Raw genomic sequence first — 8,354 nt, forward strand, 5'->3', positions numbered from 1 at the left:
CATCCCGGAGGGGCTCCCTGCTGCACGGAGGTGGCGCCGATCTGGCGGAAGAACTGCTTGACATGGGGATCCGAGGGTGGCGCATGCGAGCCACCGAGAAGGGCTGCGACGACGACCGGCGCTGGAGCCGCGAAGCGTGTGATGAAAAGGTCGTGCAGCTCCTCCCAGGAAGCCACAGAGGATCCCGACAGGTGGAGTAGCCAGACGCGTGGTACACTAGCGAGGGCCATGGGGAACTAGTTGGCCATGACCTTGTCGTCGCCCCCAGCCTCCAGAACGGCCTCCTCGTACGCCAGAAGGAAGGCCGACGGATCCGCCGCACCGTCGTAGCAGGGCGGCATCTCTTGCCTGAACTTGTGCGGCCACTGCACCCGCCGCAAGGAAGGGGTGAGGGCCATGAGCCCCCCGACGCCGTCGCGGGCGTCCGTTGATCCAGTCGGAGGAGCGGCGCCGGCCATGGAGGCCGAGCGGAGAGGTGGAGCTGGTGGAGCATGGTTCGACGAGGGGAAAGATTCGCCGCACCCCTACCTGGCACACCAAATGTCGGATTACGGGTTCCGGCAAACCCTTGAGGTTTGAACACTGGGGTGCGCACGAAGATCTCTCTTCCCCTAGCTCACACTCTCAATGATTTCAAGGCCTAACTCGCCAAACCCAAAGAACAAGGGACACAAGAGTTTATACTGGTTCGGGCCACCGTTGTGGTGTAATACCCTACTCCAGTGTGGTGTGGTGGATTGCCTTGTAGGCTGAGGATGAACAAGTACAAGGGAAGAACCGCCTCCTGAGGAGAGGTGTTCTTGTGCTCGGTGAGCTTGTGTGGTTGAGGATGATCTGAATGATCTCCCCCTGCTAGGGTGGTGGCTAGTCCTATTTATAGAGGCCTTGGTCCTCTTCCCAAATGTTAGGCGGGAAGGGATCCCACAACGGCCAATTTTGAAGGGGGACAAGTAGTACAAGTTATCCTGACTAAAGGTGGTCTTCGCCTGCCAAAGGCTCTGGTGGTGACGCCGCCGTGGGCTCTGCGGTGACCTCCGTCCTGCCGTCCTGCTGGTCTTGGTCTTGTTGCACCGATATGGGAACCTTTGCCTGATGCCTCGGGACTCCTCGCCTGCGCCTGCCCCTTTAGCACCAAAGAGGAAACTGGTACCCTGCGCCCGCTGGCGCCCACCTGGTTTCGGTCGTCATGGCTCATGTCATGTAAACCTCGCGAGGTGCCCCTCCGCCTTGATCTCTCCGCTCCTCACGAGCCAGCCTAAGGAGGCTGCCCCTGAGGAGGTCTTGTGTCATCCGTCTCGCGAGGCTTGGCCCCTCGCGAGGGTCTTGAGTAGTTGTTGGTGAAGATGGGCCGTACCAGGCATTGGTGGAGCCACGTCGTGGGCCGCAGGCAGGTAAGTCTAGGGAACCCCGTTCCCAAAACGCTGACAGGCATGACCACCTTTTCGAGGAAAAACATGTTGCTGCGATGTTTCTTTTATAAGGAGATCCGTTTGCCCTAATTTTTCTTGGCAACCGATTGCTTGGTTTCATTCTTTTGCACCAACTCGCTTGGAAGGGAACGCATGTAACATGGGGGCATATGAACCCTTTTTTTAAGTTAGTAATTTTAAAAATGGTCGAAAAATAATGAAAACTGCTGGCAACAAATTTGATGAAACGTTACACTCATGTAAAAAATTTAGGAATGAAATGACTTTCGTTATATTGTCCAGGACAAAGTCAAAATCAACACTATATTAGAGGTACTAGTCACTCTATATTGTCATGGACAATTTGTTTTTATGCTCAGATTTTTTATGGGGATTCTTTCGTTGTATTTTTTTATGAGTAGGCCAACATGTCAAGTTTGTTTGAAAAAGGTATCGAAGATTATTGACTTTTTTCCTGAATTGCTAAAAAAGATCCTAGAAAATAGTTTATGGGGTTCATCTAGAACTAGATTTATCCTCGTATTTTCTCAACTTGCTCTCACTTCTTTCCCACTTCCTCTAAAAATGGTCGTTTCTAACTGATCCACTAAACTTAGCGGAATATTTTTTTGGCAAATCTTTATAATTTTAGTTTACGTAGTATATTTCAACTTTTTTTGAGGGGTACATAGTATATTTCAACTACAAATGAATATATTCTTACTTTCTCGCTAAGTTCTCTTGACCCTCTCTGTACTGAAATGCAGAACATGGTAAAAAACAAAAGATGCAACTATGCAAACACATGTACTAGCAGAACATGGCAAGACTGAAATTCAATAATAATTCGGCCAGGGCCGGTCCTGAGATTTTGGGGACCAGGGCGAGACTAAAAGTTGGGGCCCTTAATATAGACACATAAAAATAACAATGAATATACATATGTATGAAATGTTGTCAATAACACTTAAATGCAGTCAAAACGAGTATGCATATCAAATAATATGTAGATATTACCCTAAAACTTCCTTCTAAAATTTACTTACTGCAAATTCACTTCTGATGGGGTCAATATCAACATCATCCAATAATCTCTTCTCGATGCACAATGTTGTCAAACCATTTAATCCCTCTTGTTGACCTCGGATAGTTCTTGAATAATTCTAACTTTGAAAAAACTTCTTTTAGCTGGTGGACATTCATAGACATGGTAAATAAGATGCGACAGTCAGCCATTTACATTGTTATCGCGGATGTTGGTGTCGATATTTTATTCTTGCTGATCAGATTCTGAATTTCCATTAGTTGGTTGCTCTTCCACTACGGCAACTATGGACAACTCATCATCTCGGTTTATTGAAGCACCAGAATCATCAGTATTACTCTTGAAAAATTTGTCAATATCTCCATGCTGTCAACTTATCCACTTTTCTTCTTCCTTCCCTTTTCTCGCTACTCGATGGATGCTTTCTGGATGACATGAACCAAGTAATGAACCAAGAAAAAAAACCATCAATTGCCAGCTATGCATCCAAGGAACGGCAATATGAATTATACGTATGATGATATATACCTCCGTGATGTATCTCAAATTCTCATTGCGTTTGCCCACCTATACAACGCCTAGAGTATACCTGGCCATGGGCCAGGCCGGGCTTGGGCCGGGCCTAAAAAAGCCCATGGTAGAAAACTGAGGCCCAGGCCTACCATCGGGCCTACTTTTCAAGCCCAAGCCCGGCCCATCTGGTAAAAAGCCCTGAAAAGCCCTTAGGGCTTAGGGCCATGGGCCAGGCCTCTTCCTTAAAATGCCAATATGCCAAGCCCAAGCCTGTCCAGGCCCCCTACTGGTGGGCTCAAAACTCAGGCCCGAGCCCGGCCCATGGGCAAGCCCATCGGGCCTAGGCCCTGGATTATAGGGCCGGGCCGGAGATGGCCAGGACTAGCCTAGAGGCTAGAGTATGTAGACGTATCACGGAGAGCAAGAAAAGCGGTGTGAGAATGGGCACCCCCGATTACCTGAAATCGGCAGCGGCGGCGCACTGAATTAAGAAGGAAACTAGGAGAGGAGGCGGCCGGGAGTACGGCGTCGGCGGCCTAGGGCTGGGAATCCCTGCGTTTTTAATTTTTTGAGATTGGGAATCCCTGCATGATGGAATAGGAAGTGGTCATCTGATTGATCCCTCTTTTCTTTTTATGAAGGAAATCAAGGAGTCGGTCGCTGCTTTTAGTTTTTCTGAGAGAAACGAACCGATTGCTGGGGCCCCCTGGATTTCGGGGGCCCGGGGCGGTCGCCCCCCTGCCCCTCCCCAGAGCGGACGCAGATCAGGTGACATGCAAACGACATGTCACCGTGTGCCTCGCGGCCTCCCATCCACCGCCCAGCCAGAATCCAACGGACATCAGCACTCCAAGGCAAAAACATTCAGACTTCATAGTTTTCAGCCCAGACCCTCTGAAACTTCACAGTTTTGAACTTTATATGATACAGATACAAATCTTTTAGTCATTCAACAGTACAAACAAGTGTTTTGAACAAAATACAATACAAACATCAACCTTTTAGTCCGGAAACAGTGCAAGCAACAGTCAAAATACTGTTTGCACTCAGATTCACAAGAGATTCAGTTTTGAACAATACAAAATATAAACATCAGCCTTTTAGTCCGGAAACAGTGCAAACAACAGTCAAATATACTGTTTACATTCATATTCATAAGAAATTCAGACATGCCATTCATCACTATTTAGATTCAGACAACCCACTTCATCACAAGTAATTCAGAAGTACATGATCTGAATTTTCAGTACCACTTTCCAGTGAATTCAGTGAGCTCTTAACAGCCATTTAGTGCCATTTGATTTGTACACTTAGGCCCCAAAATACGTCTATAGTTAGCCCAAAATACTACACTTAACTATGTCCAAAATACTTCTAGCGGGCTTGCACGCTAGAACAGATCATCCTCACCACAAGGCGGAGCCGTCAAGAGCTGGCTGAAACTCATGATAGCATTGCACTCTTGGGGCTCCATATTTACTCCTTTGGTGTTGTCACACTTCTCCACTAGTACTTGAGGCTGTACATCATCCTTCTTCTTTTTTTGCACACCACCCTTCTTCTTTTTTTGCACACCATCCTTCTTTTTTTTCACACCATCCTTCTTCTTTTTTGGCTGCCAATGAAAAGTATAGTAATTAGTTTACAAAAGAAGAATAAAAACATATCATGTACCAATCGCAGCATACATTTTCTCCCGTTTTGGTCGGCGCGGTAGATTTCAATGGTATACGCTTCCCCTTGAGTAACTTATCAAGCCAAGTTTGCTTTCTCCTTAATTTTGTTGCCGGAACCTCTTTTTTCTTCAGTCGTGCAGCTCTAAGCAATTAATCTATTTGCTGCACATTTGGGTCAACATTCTCTTTGTCTTTATATGGTTCATCCATAGCACTAGTGGCATTGAGTATTTCCTGTATGCTAGGTGCAACGGAGGCAAGTGCATTAGCCAATAGCAAACAACACTGTGGGGAGCTGGCTGCTCTATGTGCCACGTTGTGAAATTGATGAGACAAATCCCTGTACCGAAGTTGAGCTTCAAGTTTTGGATTTTCTACCACTTTCCTTCCTTCCTTATCTTCTATACTTCCATTGCGAGCTTCTCTAGTCCATCTCTTCAAGACATAATGTGTCGGCAATGTCTTTATATTCATCAAATCAAGGACTTTTAGACCATGTCCACACAATATCCCCGTCCTATTGAACATTCCACAACTACATGAAACCGTTTTGGTCAAAGGATCACCTATCACTATGCGCTCCTCCTCAAACTCTAAATCACCATGACTTGCAATAGCAACGGCAAATCTGTTATTTCCATCCAATACTCTACAACTTGCAGCCATTGATCTTTCATACTCACCTTGGAAAGCTTCAAATATAATCGAAGTGTACACTTTGCTTGCTTCCACCAACATAGGAGTGAACATCTTAATTCTCAGTATATATTTTCTTGCATTGAATTCAGATTACAATTCCTTTGTTCTTTTTACTTCCACCGTCCTCTCAAAATGCATCAAGAACCGAAGAATATGAAAATCTGATTTCAAATGATTTTTCAACGCATTGTTGAAGCTCTCACTTAATTGTGTACTTCTCACTCCCAAGCTAAAGACATCTCTCATATAACATTCAGCCCATTTTTCTTTCACCTTGTAGATGCTATCTAACCAAGTTTGCTTATGCACTTTGAGCCTCATATTGTCAAACACTTCTTCAAATGCTGCCTTGTCCTCATATCCATACATACAAGCACCAAAATCTGTGAGAATATGAGGCTCTTTTTCTTCATCCTCCACTTCATCCTCCACTCCCACTTGAGTTAAATGTTTGACAGCATTTTGCATGATATGAAATGTACACAGTCCATGATATGATTCTGTGAAGACCTTCTCTATGGCTCCTCCCATTGCTGCATCTTGATCGGTATAGATAGTTCTAGGCTGCCTTCCATTGTGTGCGGCTATAAATGTCTCAAAGAGCCATATAAATGAGTCACGTGTTTCATCAAACATCAATGCAGCACCAAAAATGGTTGTTTCTCTAATCTAATTGAGCCCAAGAAAAATACCAAATGGCCTATACTCTTTGTTCGTGCCAAATGTAGTGTCAAAAGTGACAACATCACCAAAGTGTGCATAGTCAAGTAGCATTTTAGCATCAACCCATAATATGTTGGCTATATGCTCCTCACAATCCAACTGCAAATGATATTGGAATGATGGATTCTCAACTATCTTGTCACGAAAGAACTTCAACATACTACCGGCCTGTCCATAAGCCATCTCCCGCTGCCGCTTGGTTCGCAAATGATTCTTTTGGTCAGTCAAAGTGTAACCAACGTTGAACTTCCCACCAGCTCGACGACATGCAACCTCATGTGAAGCTTTTGGCATAATTCCAGAATCATTGGCTATTTCTATCTCTAAAGCTTGCACATCTGAAATCTTCCTTTGTAATGCCAACAAGTGACAGGTTTGTGGCAATTGAAGGAGGTGATTGTGTTCCAAATCAACTTCGGTGACTTCAAAAAATTTGGCCACTCGATCAAATGAAACAATCATCCGAACTTTACAATTGGTTCTTGTTTCAGCTCTAATGCGCTTCGGCTCGTGATCTATTTGACTTTTCCTTCGAATGCCTTCATTGGAACAAACAAATCTACATGAAGTGATTGTTCCATCAATTCTGCTTCTGATGGTATTTCTGTTCCTCACATCAAAGCCTATGTGACCTCCATATTGCACCCAGAACTCCCAAGCCTCATCCGAATTTCTGAACCGCATACCAACTTCGGGTATCCTGTTGCCAATCGATCCCATCACACAACGCACAATTATGCCAAATTCCACAGTGTATACTCAAAATAGAAGTACAATACACGCTGCAAGTCTCCATATTTATTCAGAAATGTAGTGCTGACTCAAAATAGAAGTAGTTCCTATGTTGAAACCACAAAGCTTAGCAGATTATAGTCTTATCGAGATGCACATAAGTACTTAACTCGCTGCAAGTCTCCATATTTATTCAGAGTGTAGTGCTGACTAATATTTTCAGAGTGTAGTGCTGCAAGTCTCCATATTTATTCAGAGTATAGTTTGTCACTATTAGTATTATACCGGTGACTGGACAACCAATTATATCAAATACCACAGCAGGAGGTACATTATGGTTAGCTCTACCAGTATACAAATACCAATTTCAATTTTGTTGCCTGCATCTGAGTGCACTAATCATAGACAGCGCGAGGAGCCTGGGCAAAGCTCGTGCATAGCGATGTCAGCTAGCTTTGCCCCAACAAAAATCACTACTAAGCAAGTAATCAGACTAATCTGCAGTGAAGAGTTGCCGGACGAGCCCGGGAGCTGGCTCCGCCTCTGGCACTAATGGAATAAGAGAGAGGGAGAGGGGACCTGAGAAGAGGTCGCTGACGATGATGAACGGTCCCCAGCTCGCGGCGGCGCTCGTCCCGGCTCGCGGTGTCGCTCGTCCTCGGCTCCCGCGGCGGACAGCGCTCGTCCCCGACCCGCGGCGGCGTTCGGCCCTGGTTCCCGCGGCGGACGGCGCTCGTCCCTGCCTCTCCTCAGTGGCGACGGCTGACGGCGGCAGCGGCCGGCGAAGGCCGCGTGGCGAGGAGACGCCGGCGAATCGCCGCGCCAAAGCCCGCCTTTTCCTTACCTTCCCCGCCAGATTTTTCTGCTGACCCGTGCTCGATTTGGTCTGTATCTGGATGTTGTTTTTTCCTTGGAGTGCTGCTGTCCGTTGGATTCTGGCTGGGCAGTGGATGGAAGGCCGCGAGGCACACGGTGACATGCCGTTTGCATGTCACCTGATCTACGTCCCCCCAGAGCCAGCCCTGAATTCGGCAATCCAAGGTGATACGGACATAGAATGCAACGTTAGGAAGATGGCAATACAGCAATCAAAACTTAACAAGAAAATGTAAAAATCAAGACAATCACTATTTTTATCATAGATAGACATCTCAAAAGCATCACCAGAGACAGGTTAATCCTAATAAAATCATAATGAATTGCAGATTGTAAGATACAGCTTGTCTACCAAAATCCCCACTAGTAGGATCTTGTAGAATGTGCAACTGCAGTGACATCTGAATAGTCTCATGTATGTTTTCTTTGTCTGAATCTGTAAACTCAACTACCTCCCTATTGCCCCCCGCAAAAAAAAACCTACCTACCTATTGCAATCAGAGTTGGATTGGTGTTGCTGCTGACCAGTTTCTATGATAAATTTGGATGACAGAAGTAGTAGAGATACACAAGGTAAATCTAGTACTAATGTGGAAACTGATGCACTAGAATTAGCCAGATTTGGAGAAATGATTTAGCAAAATTTATAGTACCAACTACTGACTCCATACCTCACATCAA

General features: G+C 45.5%; 1 long non-coding RNA gene across 1 annotated transcript; it reads right to left on the reverse strand.

Annotated features, from left to right (window-relative positions):
- Positions 1-4,082: 4,082 nt before the first annotated feature.
- LOC109734543 (uncharacterized) lies at positions 4,083-7,654 on the reverse strand. The gene is made up of 3 exons (XR_005755068.1): positions 7,377-7,654; positions 4,656-6,765; positions 4,083-4,582 (listed from the first exon to the last, which is right to left on the reverse strand). It is a non-coding gene; the product is annotated as an uncharacterized lncRNA (long non-coding RNA).
- Between the last annotated feature and the right edge of the window lie 700 nt (positions 7,655-8,354).

Source organism: Aegilops tauschii, chromosome 4 (genome assembly GCF_002575655.3).
Source record: "Aegilops tauschii subsp. strangulata cultivar AL8/78 chromosome 4, Aet v6.0, whole genome shotgun sequence".
Lineage (NCBI taxonomy): Eukaryota > Viridiplantae > Streptophyta > Magnoliopsida > Poales > Poaceae > Aegilops > Aegilops tauschii.